The 14505-nt window shown below is 51.1% G+C and overlaps 1 protein-coding gene across 5 annotated transcripts in view; it reads left to right on the top strand.

Annotated features, from left to right (window-relative positions):
* LOC119966225 (kunitz-type serine protease inhibitor-like) overlaps positions 1 to 14505 on the top strand; it is a 106015-nt gene that overhangs the window by 22377 nt on the left and 69133 nt on the right. The window contains exon 1 of one of the 5 annotated variants that reach the window (XM_038797573.1): positions 7785 to 7844. The exons of the other annotated variants lie outside the window; for them this stretch is intronic. The gene's annotated coding sequence lies outside the window, so the exon portion shown is untranslated. Of the gene's footprint in view, positions 1 to 7784; positions 7845 to 14505 lie in introns of those variants that run through there. 5 annotated transcript variants of the gene reach the window in all.

Raw genomic sequence — 14505 nt, 5'->3', positions numbered from 1 at the left:
CACCGACCTCTGTAAGGCTCCAAAATGGCCGGCGCAGAGAAGAAACCCCCTGCGCATGCACAGGAAACACGCCAGTGGTTCTGCGCATGCACCAGGCACACTGACACTCCTGCACATGCGCCAACTCGCACCGGCCGGCGGAGGCCCTTCGGCACCAGTTAGCGTGGTGCCAACCCCTCCAGCGCCGGCCTAGCCCCCGGTGGTGAGGAGGATTCCACAACTTCCGGGCGGCCCGACAGAGGAGTGGTTCACAACGCTGTTTGGTGCCGTTACGGGCCACCCCGCCAATTCCGGGAGAATCCCGGCCAAGGTGATTTGGCCAATTTATTTGCCCCCAGCCAACCAATCAAACCAAGTCCCACCCCACCTTGCGTGCCACAGATTCTGAATGTTTCTGTCCAAGGCTAGCAAAGTGTTCTCTTTTGTAACTTTTGAATTCCTCGTTTCCTCTGCTCGACACATGTCCATTAAGCACCCTTGGATCAAAACTAATAACAGCAAAAAATAAAGAAAGGGGACAGAAGAGAATCAACAGGAAGGACTCTTACACAATACACATAACAGCCTGACCAAATTCTCACATGAGGAACCATAACAGGAGGCGGTGGCATAGTGGTATAGTAACTGGACTAATAAGCCAGTTTACCAAGAATCATGCTCCCGGGACTCCATTTCAAATCCCATCACTGTAAATGGTGAAATTTGAATTCAATACAAATCTGGAATTAAAAAGTCCAATGATGACCATGAAACCATTGTCAATTGCCATAAAAACCCATCTAGGGCAGCATAGTAGCACAAGTGGCTTTACAGCGCCAGGGTCCCAGGTTCGATTCCTCGCTGGGTCACTGCCTGTGTGGAGTCTGCACGTTCTCCACGTGGGTTTCTTCCGGGTGCCCCGGTTTCTTCCCACAGTCCAAAGACATGCAGGATAGGTGGATTTGCCATGATATATTACCCTTAGTGGCCAAAATGGTTAGGAGGCGTTATTGGGTTACGGGGATAGAGGGTGGAAGTGAGGGCTTAAGTGAGTCGGTGCAGACTCGATGGGCCAATTGGCCTCTTTCTGCACTCTATGTTTTATGTTATAATGCCCTTTATGGAAATAAATTTGCCATCCTGACCTAGTCTGGCCTACATGTGACTTCAGATGCACAGTAACGTGGTTGACTCTTAACTGCCACCTCAAGGGTAATTTGGGATAGACAATAAATGCTGGCCCAGCCAGCGATGTCCACATCAGGAACGAATAAAAAACAAACACTAGCATCCTTCACCATGATGAGCATGAAAATTACTTTTTTAAAATTACATCTAAAAATCAGTCCAGGACTATCGGACACAAATATAGATGTTTCACTTGATCTTCCAAATGCTGCTCCCCTCCTTTGCAAGTTGTATTTATGTCAAATGTAGTAATGTTTAGGTAACTTTGTTAATTACAAAATTAATAGAAATGTCAATTAGAAAAATATAGTTCCACTGAGGAAAGCTTATAAATGGAAATATTCAGCAAAGACATCATATGCTAAAATGTTATCAGAGCAATCATCAACTGCCAATACAAATGTTATTTACCAAGACCGGGATTTTGCACTCCCGTCCACATCGAGTGTGAATAAACATAGGAGGCCCAAATTGTGCTTTACAACGGGAGAACGTCCAGTTGCAATTGCCCCGCCTCCTATCAGTGAAGCAATGGTAGTTCCACCATGCTACATTGGGAGCCGTATTTTAATACATTTGCATCTCTTTGTAAGGAGTCCTCACAGCCATCATCCCTCCACACGCAAAACCCTGCCCATGGTGGCGTGATGTCATAACAACATCGTTTATGACAGCTTTTTAAAAACGGAAACCTGGCGAACCCACCTCCAAGCGGAGTTTGGAGTTGAATACGGAGCCGGCTACAGGGTACCACTCAATTACAGAGAAGAGAGGGCTCTGGTAAGGGTGAGCGGGAACTGGCGAAGGGTCTCAGGGTGATGGGGGGGGTGAACCAGCTAAAGGTATCATGTTCAGGTGGATGAATCGATGAATGGGTGAGCGCTGAGGGAAGGTGAACCAGTAAAGGGGTGAGGGGGTTTAAAGGTTTTGAACTGGCATAGGGCTCGGGGTGATGGAGGCTGGTGAACCAGGTAAAGGAATCATATTCAGGGGGGTGAACCGGCAAGGGGTGAGCAATGAGGGAGATGAAACAGTGAAGGGGTGAGGGGGTTTGACGGTTTTGGACTGGCGAAGGGGTGAGAAGTGAGGGGGATGAACAATCGAAGGGGATCAGCGGCAGAGGAGGGTGCCAGCAGAGGGGGCTGCTAGTGGTGGGGTCCAGCAACAGAGGGGGCAGCAGAGGAGGGACTAGCAGAGGCAGCAGCACCATTAGGGCCAATGAACCAGGACAGAAAGCTGAAGATACTGGGGCTGAAGGCACAGTTGGTGCAGAGCATTGGAGCCCAGAAAAGGAGCAAAGGCCTGAAGACAGCAAGGGAAAGAGGTGGGCCCAAAATGGGGCTGTAGTGAGATCAAGAAGGGGAAAAAAGCTTAGTTTTCAACTGACCCTTTCTGAGGCTGTATTCTTCTGCTGTTGGGATTCGGCCTTCTTGGAAGGCCCAGGCCCTGCAAAAGGAAGTCGAGACTAGTGCTTTGGTTGGGTGGCTTTACATATCAGGCTGAAAGATCCACTCATATGTGGGGGTGGGGTGGGGGTGGAGGGTGGGTAGCCTGTGCGTTAATTACTGACCATTAGACCATAAGACATGGGAGAAGAATTAGGCCACTTTTCCCATCAAGTCTGTTCCGCCATTCAATCATGGCTGATATTTTCCATTCTCCTGCCTTTCCCCCATAACTTTTGATCCCTTTATTAATCAAGAAGCTTGACAAGGTCAAGTGTAATGGTAAGGCATGTTAGCAATGAACATTCAATGAGATCTTTCAGCTACAAGTCAATTAACATTCACTCAGTCTGACAGCTAAGTTAATTATGCCCACTAACTGACCACTGATGTGCGTGAGTGCCACAGATTGTTGCTCAGCACTTAACCTTTGGCACACGAACGGCCCAATCTCACCGGTTTCTCTGCACCACTGGCCGAATGGGCAAGCACATACAGCCCCTTTGATGGTGAGCAAGGGCACACAATCTAGACAGAGCGAACCAATCCATCAGATGAATGCTGGTGTGTCTTTATAGGTGCACCCCATTGACCAGATTCTGCACAAGTCTTTGGAGTGAAGCTTGTGAAAATGTTTGCACCTTACATCAGTGCTCAGGATACAGTTGAATGGAAAATATTTTGTTTATCAAACGATCAACAGTAACAAAGATTTTAAAATCAACTATTTTGAATCCCTTACATCACACTCACCATTAAACAACAAGGAAACATCACCGTTCCACATTTGTACCAATATGTCAGCTCATTTCACAAAAAAAACCCAAACACACTGTATCACCCCTCACAGGTTCCTCAACAGAAAGAGGAGAAACCTGAGAATATGTTATCATGGACAGAACTTTGTCGTCAAAATGATCTGTCCATCAATATGTGACTTGTTCCACGTATCAGTGCCGTTCTCTGTCCAGGAGCCGCTGCTGTGCAGGCCCTCTGACACAGCCCAATCTCACCGAAACCAAATCCTGGAATCCACATATTCCACTGGCGCTCAAGGTGCAGTTGAACATCCTTGGCTTCCAGCGTGTTTAACCCGCAGTGATGTGCCAGTTACATGCAGCACCCGCCACACCAGCAACAAAAGCATCAGCAATCTGCGAAAGCATTTCTTCAACAGCATCATCAGGTGGCCCATTTGGAACAATGTCGCGCACCAAGTCCCGCAGCGTCTTCTTGCTTCAAACTGGATTGCATCCTGGACTCGTACGTCCCCCTGAGCCCGGTGTTCCAGGACCCAGGTATCTTAGAAAAAATCTCCCTCTTTCCGGCCATAGAAAAAGAAGGAAATGGAAACAGCAGCCTCCGGGCATCTGCAGCCACCAGCAGGAGCAAGCAGTAAACACAACCTGCAGCTGTGAAGTGCTCTCAGCTGTAGTCACTCAGCCACTCTTGTCCATTCTGGGAGCTAATGAAAGACAGGTCCTCAATGTGATGGCCTGCAAATTAGTCACTGGCCATCAAGATGCAGCTAACAAAGGTTTTGGGCAAGGGTGAACCTTTGGAGGCAAAAAAACAAACTGTTAATTCTCTCTCTTAATATTTACACTGATTAGTGCACGAGAGATATGGAGCTTGTGAAACTGGCTATCATTCTTCTTGTGCATTGAGAGAAGAGAAGAGAAGGCTACCTGGCTCTCCAGATGCAGGAGCCGAACCCTAAGGAAAGGGTGGCAGGACCTGCACTGCTGCCACAGGATAGAACCCCTCAGAGATGCCAGGAATATGGTGGCTCACTTATGTAAATGTCTGCATGAGTTGGCACCAATGGTACTTGAAGGGCATCCACTGTCTGTGTATTTGAAAGTCACAGCCATCCTCAGGTTTTACACGACTGGCTCCTTCCAAGACCCACCTGTAAGCTTAGCAGCATCTCGTAATCCTCTGCTCATAGGTGCATCAAGGAGGTGATGGGTGCACTCACCACTATGGCAAACAACTATGTCAACTTCGACCTGGATCAGGTTAACCAAGAGACAAGAGCCAGGATTTTGACTACATTGCAGACATTCCACAGGTGCAGGGTGCCATGGACTGCACTCACATGGCTCTCTAATCCCCATCATGAAACGTGGTTCATCAACCACAAGGGCTCCCATCCCTAAACGTCCAGCTGGTTTGCGACCACAAGAAGCACATCTCCAGTTGTGTGCTCAGTTCCTGGCGAGCGTACATGAATCCTACATTCTGAGCTGCTCTCAGATACCCAACGTTTTTGAGGGTCCACAGCGGCTCCAGGGTTGGCTCCTCAGGGACAAGGTATACCCATATGCACATACATGGCTGCTGACATCTGTGTAGAGGCCACAAAGTGCAGCTGAGACCAAGTACAATGAGGCTCATGCTGCTACTCACAATCTGATGGAGCAGACAATCGGGATGCTGAAAATGGGGTTCAGGTGTCTGGAGAAATTTGATGTAGCCCTGCAATACAGTCCACAAAAGGTGTCAAACATCATAGTCATCTGCTGCCCCCTTCACAACCTGCCACTTCAATGAGGTGAGAAGCTGCTTGAGAGGAAGATGGAGGAGTGGCATGTTTCCTCAAATGATTAGAACATCAAGGATTCTGAAGGGTGTGTAGGTTTAACCATGAAGTAGTAGCAATGCCCCGACGAGGTATATCAACTTGGGATGTGCTCAGAGCCACCCAATTCATAGATGGAGATGATGACGACCACTGATCACGTTCCAACATCCTAAAGTCCTGTCTGTAAGCATTACTCTCCCGGCCGACTGCTGGCAGTGCACACTTTCATCATAAGGAGGGAATGGTAGCCCTCAGTGCCGACATTACAGGAGGACGATGCCGACTTGCAGTGGAACAGTACATGGACCCTGAAAGAGCTTCTGCAAATTTCTGACACCTGCCGTTCAGTCTCAATGACCAGAGTCGTATCAGGATGAAGTGGCGTGGAGGGATTATTCTCTCCTGATCTAGCTCCTCTTTAGTAATCTGTACCCTTGAGGTTCAGCATTACCAGAGGCTGAGGCTAAATTTGTATTGGGTCAAGCAGCTGGCCAACTGTGGTGCCTGGTCCTTTAAGGGGCGATTGGCTGCTAGGGTCACATAATCCAGAAAAAACAATCTGGGGTCAGGGTGGGGAGTTCACCCGAGCAAGCATGGCTTTTGCGTCAGATCGACTCCTGACACTAACTGGCAGCCACGAAGCTGCAATATTTTGTAAAGCAGTATGTTCGAAATAAACGTTAGGGGCAGTATTCTCTGACTCTCCGCGCCGGAATCGGGCCCAGTGGGAGGGGGTAGAGAATAGCCGTTCACGCCGGAAATGTCCGCGATTCTCAATGGACCCGCCAGTCCCGCACGTGCGGTCGACCGGTGTTGGTCGAGGGCCGTTGGAACAGGACCCAGCGCCCATTCTCTGCAGTTGACCGGCTGAACACCCGCCAGCATGGTTTACATGTGGTACCACCTAATGGGAGCTGGGACCCGCGGTCGCAGGGGGCAGTCCAGGTGGGGGGTGGTGGGAATCTGACTCCAGGGGGGGCCTTAGCGGTGGCCAGGCCCGCGATCTGGGAGGCACCTACCTTACTCCGCGCGGGCCCATTGTGTGGCTCCGCCATGTCGGCTGCGCCCGCACCGGGGTGGGCCACCACACGCATGCGTTGGGCAGCCGTGCGCATGCAAGGACCCGCTTGCGGCAGCGCGGTCTGGACAGCAGAGTCCCATCGGCAGCCGGAGCCGCAGGACGCATGCCGGGGTCCTGCTAACCCCCTGGAAAACGGAGAATTGCCCCAGACTTTCGAGGAAAACAATTCTTGCCCGTTTTCCGGCGGGCGTGGGGACTTAGTCCCCAAAAGTGAGAATCCCGGCCTAGTTGTTTCGTACCCAGCTGGTGAACCAAAGTTATTATTGGAATATGTGCAGAGCACAAATTAACAATGACTGTGTTGAGCGATGGTAACCTTGAACATTGTGAAGGCAGCCTATTGTCTTCCACAACCTTTTGTCTGTAATAACCTTGATAGGCATCCTCTGGATAACGGAGACCTAGAGGGCTCCGGCCTGCTTTTGGGGTCTTGTTATGTGGCAGTGACACTCTCCTGTGGAGCTGGAGCTGAAGCGATCACTGGAAGACAGAATTCGGCCAGGCAGGACATTCCAGGGTTACCTTGTGGTATTGTGCGAAGAAAATAATGGCATGATGGGAAAACTAGTCAGGTTTTAGAACATAGAACATAGAACAGTACAGCACAGAACAGGCCCTTCGGCCCTCGATGTTGTGCCGAGCAATGATCACCCTACTTAAACCCACGTAACCCGTATACCCATAACCGAACAATCCCCCCATTAACCTTACACTACGGGCAATTTAGCATGGCCAATCCACCTAACCCACACATCTTTGGACTGTGGGAGGAAACCGGACTACCCGGAGGAAACCCACGCACACACGGGGAGGACGCGCAGACTCCACACAGACAGTGACCCAGCCGGGAATCGAACCTGGGACCCTGGAGCTGTGAAGCATTGATGCTAACCACCATGCTACCGTGAGGCCCCTTGGTACAATTAAATTTAAATTGACTTCACATAACCTAAGGCACAAATACAAGCAGGCCAAGGTCAACTTGACCCGAGAACTGACTGACTCTAAACTCGGATAAAGCGCGTTCGTCATGAGACCAGAGCAGTCTAAATACATATGATAAACTAAAAAACTGTCTCTTTCTGTACTTAAACAAATTTGCTCCATCTCTTAAAACAAAGACAAGATAATGATATGAGACCCCGAGTCCTCTAAAGGTCAGCAAGGTGATGCCATTGTAATGATTATTACTTATGTTTTACTTTTGATCAAATTCCTGACTAAGCTGTATTCATGTTATCTTGATCCGATAATGTATAAAAGTCGTCTTATTCTTTTGTGATATTGCAGACTTGGGACGGACCCAGCAGTTTGTACTTGACTGCCTTCCGACTTCAAGTCTCAGCCATACTGCTAGCAGTTGTAGTCCGTAAAAAAAGCTTAGTTTTGCTCACCTAACAATCGTGTTTGAATCTTTCTATCACAGTCCAGAAGCGGGGAAAATATTGACTACGACATTTGGCGCTGCGAGAAAAAATCCAATATCCTGAGTGATCTTCCGTGAGGGACTGAGAAAAAGTGATCAAGGCCACGACCGGAGTACAGAGACAGACGCCGGCACAAGGTAAGATTAACCTTGGTCTCTCTCTCTCTCGGATCTGTGCTGCGACCCCTCATCCCTGACGGACGTAACTAAACAGGTGACGGTTCTCAAATCTAAATTTGACTGTGAGTAATTTTGGGGTCAGGGACCCGATTGTGATTAGCCGCAGGTCAGGGACCTTGTTGATCTCGTTTTCCATCCGGATCAGATTTATACAGGCTGTCAATAAATTTGGGGTCAGGGACCCTTTGATTAAGTTTTGGGGTCAGGGACCCTGTCAGTAATTTATTTTGGGGTCAAGGACCCTCCAATTTGATTTGGTACCAGAAAAAAATTTTTGAGCATTATTTTTGCCAGGGGCACATTTTACTGACATTATGGGACAAACTTTAGATAAAACTAGCGGCAATTCCCGTCTATTTTTCATGTGTTTAGAAAACCCCTTCTCAAGAACGTAATATTCGAAGATTGGCTGCAGCGCTGCTTTAAACAATAAATTAGGTAACGATATCTGGCCACTAGGTTACACAGGGATCTTGGAACTTTGACAATAGCTAGCAGTTGTAGTCCGTAAATAAAGCTTAGTTTTTCTTACCTAACAATCATGTTTGAATCTTTCTATCACAGTCCAGAAGCGGGGAAAATATTGACTACGACAACCTGGGTGTTTGGCTCGGACTGTGCACCAGCTTCTTCTCCTCCCTAAGGAACGCGCTGCCAGGGGAGGTGGTCGTAGCTACAATAGCAACATTTAAGAAACATCTTGACGAATAAATGAATAGGATGGGAATAGAGGGATTTGGAGGCTGGAAGTGCAGAAGGTTTTAGTTTACTAATAATAATCTTTAAAAGGGTCACAAGTAGGCTGATATTAACATGGCAATCAAGTTACAATGAAAAGCCCCTAGTCACCACATTCCGGCGCCTGTTCGGGTACACAGAGGGAGAATTCAGAATGTCCAATTCACCTAACAAGCACGTCTTTCAGGACTTGTGGGAGGAAACCGGAGCTCCCAGAGGAAACCCACACAGATGCGGGAAGAACGTGCAGACTCCGCACAGACAGTGACCCAAACCGGCAATTGAACCCGGGTCCCTGGTGCTGTGAAACAACAGTTCTAACCACTATGCTACCATGTTTTTAAGGATTCTGTAATAGATCATTCATGTTCTGCATTCATATGGCCCATGGCTGATCTGTATTCACTCCATTTACTCCCATTTCTCTAATATTTCTTGAATATGTTACTCAAAATCAATCTATCAGTCTAGAGATCAGCATTTCATTTAACCTGGTATCTACAGTCTTTAAAGTAGATGGTTCCATTGGGAACATTGTCCACTCCACTCCTGTCTTCTGACGGGACCACCAGAGTCCCAAAACGTGTTTTGAATCAACTTGATTTCCCATTGTGATTGTGCTTGTAGTGTTGCTAAGTTATATGACATGGTTATTTATTAATTGAATAAATTTGAGGCCGAGAAATGCTGCCACACTTAACAGGCATAATTTAATGGCTGTGCTGGACTTAAGCGAGAGCGCGACAAGCCCGTTAAATCATGGCAGAGACCAAAATCAAGAACCGTGTGAGGGGCCAATCTGTTTGCCATCTAACTGGCCCGCGAAAAAAACTGCACCACCTCCTCAGAGTGACCAGGGTGAGTAGCCAGCACTGTGCCCCTGTCACCTGTTGGTGAAATCAGGATCCCGCCATAGCGTGGAGACAAACCACCAATCACCACTGAAGCCCAATCTCCATACAATTAACAGGAGCGACCCCCTATCTAACAACCCCCTGTGACCTCATGCCCTCCCAAAAGGTGGTCACATGGGAGCTGATTAGTACACTGCTATACCGTCAATTCACTGTGAGACCATGAGAATGAGTGAACATTAGGCTTTAATATCCATGAACTCGCCTGCCAGAGTCGGCTGTAAAAATGAGTGCCACCCACAGGCGGCCGGACTATATATGGCCCCGGTGAGGGCGGAGATAGAGGCGGAGCCCACCGGGGTTCCAGTACAGTACCTGGAAGGAGCCCGTATTATTACTTCCAGGTCATGGGACACATCATTATAGAGACAGTACAGACAGCTCATGCATTAGGTGAAGTACATTCACCACATTCACCCCCTGCTGAAAAAATCAAGTCCAGCGGGGGTGACGTGGGGTCATTAGAGTTTCAGTTTGTCTGGAGGCCGGATCGATCTTTTAGATCTCCTCAGTTCTGGCGATGCGGCGGGCACCGTCGTTGCAGATGATGACTCTGGGGAGTTAGTGTCTGGAGCTTGAGCCTCAGTCCGGCGTGTCGGAGATGGTTCGGGGGTGGGGCTAGGCAAGAGGGTGGCGGGTGGCGGCAGTGCCAGTGCGGGCCAAGACGGAAGACCCAGGGGGTGTAAGGGATGCAGGGGGTGGCTGTAGGCAGCAGGGAGGGGGGCGCATTGGCAGGGGACCCAGCTGGCACTTGATCTCGTAGGGAGACCGTATCTTGCCATCCGTCCTGGTGCGCGATGTAGGCGTGCAGCAGCTGGACCCTCTCGACCAGGGGGTCGGTCTTATGGCTCCTCATGTGCCTCCGGAGAAGGACAGGTCCTGGAGTTGTCAGACAAGATGGAAGCGAGACCCCAGAGATGGACTTCCTGGGGAAAAGAAACAAGCGGTCGTGAGGGGTCTCGTTTGTGGCTGTGCAGAGGAGTGATCTAATGGAGTGGAGGGCATGGGGGAGGACGTCCTGCGAGCGAGGGGACGGGAGACCTCTAGACCATGGGGCCAGAAGGACGGCCTCCCATACCATCGCGTTCTCCCTCTCCACCTGTCCGTTTCCCTGCAGGTTATAGCTCGTCCTGCTCGAGGCGATGCCTTTACTGAGAAGGTACTGATGTGAACAATGTGTCTCGGTTGCTGTGGGTGTAAGCAGGGAAACAGAACAGTGTAAAGATGCTGTGCAGTGCCTTTATCACAGTGGCAGAGGTGATGTTGGGGCAGGGGACAGCGAAGGGGAAACGGAAATACTTGTCGACAATCGGGAGTTCGTTGATCTCCCCAGGACAATACTTGATATCGTAAATGTAGGTGGATAGTTCGATCCTCCACCTCAGGATTTTGTCATTTTTTATTTTGTCTCGTTGTGCGTTGTCAAACATGAAGGTGATTGACTGCTGTTTGGTGACAAGGGTGAACCTCCTACCGGCTAGGTAGTGCCTACAGTGCCATACGGCTTCCACTTGTGCTTCCTTTTCGACCGAGGAGTGTCGGATCTCGGAAGCGTGGAGGGTTCTGGAGAAGAATGCTACTGGCCTGCCAACCTGGTTGAGTGTGGCAGCCAGTGCAGCGTGTGACGCATCGCTCTCTACCTGAAAGGGGATGGACTCGTCCACCGCGTGCTTAGCGGCCTTGGTGATATTGGCCTTGATGCGGCTGAAGGTCGAGCGGGCCTCATCCGTCAGAGGAAAATTGGTGGTTTGAATAAGTGGGTGGGCTTTATCCGCATAGTTGGGGACCCACTGGGCGTAGTAGGAGAACCGCCCCAGGCATCGTTTGAGGGCCTTGAGGCTGTAGGGAGGGGGGAGTTCCGTAAGGAGGCGCCTACAGTCGGGATCGGGCTCTCGGACTCAGTTCTCCACGACGTAGCCGAGTGTGGCCAGTGGTGTAGTGCGGAAAACATACCTTTTTGTTGTATGTGAGGTTGAGGGATTGGGCGGCCTGGACGAACCTCTGAAGGTTGGTGTCATGGTCCTGCTGATCATGGCCGCAGATGGTGACATTGTCCAAGTCCGATATGTAGCCCGCAAACCGTACTGGTCCACCATTCGGTCCATCATTCTGTGAAAGACCGAGACCCCGTTAGTGACGCCGAAGGGGACCCTGAGGAAGTGGAATAGTTGGCCGGCTGCTTCAAAAGCAGTGTAGTGACGTTCTTCCAGGCGGATTGGGAGCTGGAGGTAGGCCGACTTCAGATTGACCGTTGACAACACACGGTACTGTGCGATCTGGTTGACCATCTCTGCGATGCGGGGGAGGGGGTATGCATCCAGTTGCGTGAACCGGTTAATAGTCTGGCTGTAGTCTACAACCATCCGATTCTTTTCCCCGGTCCGGACAACCACCATTTGCGCTCTCCAGGGGCTGTTGCTGGCCTCGATGATCCCTTCACTCAACAGTCGCTGGACCTCCAACTTGATAAAAGCCATATTTTGGGAATTGTACCGCCTTCTACTAGTGGCGATGGGCTTACAATCAGGAGTGAGGTTCGCAAAGAGCGAAGCGGGGGGAGACCTTGAGGGTCGTGAGGCTGCATACCGTGATTGGGGCAAGGGTCTGCCGAACTGTAGGGTCAGGCTTCGGTGACTGCATTGGAAGTCTAATCCAAGCAGTAGGTGGGCGCAGAGATGAGGGAGGATGTACAACTTAAAACGAGCGTACTCGAGCCCTGCATCGCGAGGTTAACGATACAGTACCCCCGGATCTGGACCGAATGGGATCCGGAGGCAAGGGAGATGGTTTGGAATGCGGGGTATATGGGAAGGGATCAGCGCCTTACCGTGTCCTGGTGAAGAAAGCTCTCCATGTTCCCAGAGTCGAAAAGGCAGGGGGTCTCGTTGCGTTGACCCGGACGACCATCATTGAGTTTTTCAAGTGCTTCGGCTGCGACTGGTCAAGGGTAATTGCACCCAGCTGTGAGTAGCCAGCGTGGCCGGCTGTGTCAGGGTCACAAAATGCCACCCCCCATGAGACGCACGTGTCGGGCTGGGTCGAAGATGGTGACCAAGATGGCCGTCCCCACGAGTCGCATGTGTCGGGCCGGGTCGAAGATGGCGACCAAGATGGCCACCCCCATGGGTCGCACGTGTCGGTCGGTGTTGGAGCTGGCAGGCAAGATGGCGGCCCCCATGAGTCGCACAAGGCTGATGACGTGTCTGAAGGGGGCGTTCCGGTCAGGTACACAGCCACGTTGTGGGGTCTGCTGGCCTATGAGTCCACAGGCGGGCCTGGTGAGTGTTCGATTTCTGGGCTTTAGGTCAGCCCAGACAGAATCTGGCGGTGTCCCTTTTTCCCACAGTCACTGCGCGTCGCTGTGCGGGCTGGGCAACACTGCCGGGGGCGTTGACCCTGACCGCAGAAGTAGTACTGCGGTTCCCCGGGTTGGACTGGAAGCTGCACGGCACAGGCCTATGACGTAGTCGGGTCCAACGGGGGTTGCGACGATGGCATCCGCGAGGCGTTTGCCGGGTCCGCGGGGAAAACACTGAGGTTCTGGTAGGCCATCTCTAATGAGGTCGCAAGCTTTACCGTGTCCCGCAGGTCAGTGGTCCCCTTTTCCAGCAATCGCTGCCGGATGTAGTTCGATCGGACCCCAGCCACGTAGGTGTCCCGGATCTGTAGGTTCATGTGCTCCTCGGCCGTCACATCCCGATAGCTGCAGTTCCTCGCGAGTAGGGTCAGTTTTTCCAGGTACTCATCTAGTGATTCCCCAGCGCGTTGACGGTGAGTCATCAGGAGATGTCAGGCGTACACTTCGTTTACAGGCTTCATGAAATGCGCCTTGAGGGTTGCGAGTGCCGCCTCGTGCGTGGCCACTTACTCGATCATCACGGAGATTCGATGGCTCACCCGAGCATGGAGGAGTAGTAGTTTGATGGTTTCAGTGGGAGGCGTTGTGAAGGAGCCGAGGTAGGACTCGAAGCAGCGGAGCCAATGTTCGAAGATCTCCTTGGCTTCTGACGCGCGCGCAACAAGTTCGAGCCTATCTGGCTTTAGAGCGGCTTCCATGATGCTGTCGATGGATATTAAATTGTTGTACTGTCAATTCACTGTGAGACCATGAGAACGAGTGAACATTCGGCTTTAATATCCATGAACTCGCCTTCCAGAGTCGGCTGTACAAATGAGGGCCACCCACAGGCGGCCGGACTATATATGGCCCCGGTGAGGGCGGAGACAAAGGTGGAGCCCACCGGGGTTTCAGTACAGTACCTGGAAGTAGCCCGTATCATCACTTCCAGGTCATGGATCACATCATTATACAGATAGTACAGACAGCTCATGCATTAGGTGAAGTACGTTCACCACATACACTTTTTTAAAAATGTGAACCTGGCAGAAGGGCTGCTGTGGGGATCCGAGGATTCGAGATTCGATCTTAGGCAAAGAGGTCAGGACACTGGAGTTGCTGCCATGGTGCTCAGTGGGGCAGGAGAGTCCCCGTGTCCAGCCTCTGTCAGGGTGAGCTGCCATCGGTGGAGGGGTGGGGTGGGTTGGGGGGGGGGGGGCGATACGGAGCAGGGGGTTGGCCGCCCATGGGCTTGGTGGGCGGAGGAGGGGGAGAGAGGGAGAGAGCTGTCTCAGTGACCAGAACTCTGTCATGCCAACCCATGGCCCATGTGGTCTTGTTCGGGGGAATCCCCAACCTCCACCGACCACCCATAACCCCCACTGACGGTGGAGGCCTCTGGCCATACGGCTGAAGACTATAGCGAATTGGGAATTGGCAATCGTGTGAGCACTCCACACATCCCAAGTGGTTTCCCGTGGGTAGGCGAACCATGTAGCATGTGGGGGTTATTGTCCAGCATCCGAATCAGAGCGTGATGCCTGGACACTGTGCCTGAACACTGCAGGAGGCAACACCTAGGACCCAGTGGCCAACACCCGAACACCCGTGGGGCTGAGCCCTGGCACCG

This window comes from Scyliorhinus canicula, chromosome 5 (genome assembly GCF_902713615.1).
Source record: "Scyliorhinus canicula chromosome 5, sScyCan1.1, whole genome shotgun sequence".
Taxonomy (NCBI): Eukaryota; Metazoa; Chordata; class Chondrichthyes; order Carcharhiniformes; family Scyliorhinidae; genus Scyliorhinus; species Scyliorhinus canicula.
Note: the sequence above shows the minus strand (reverse complement) of the source record. Positions and strands in the feature narration are given on the sequence as shown.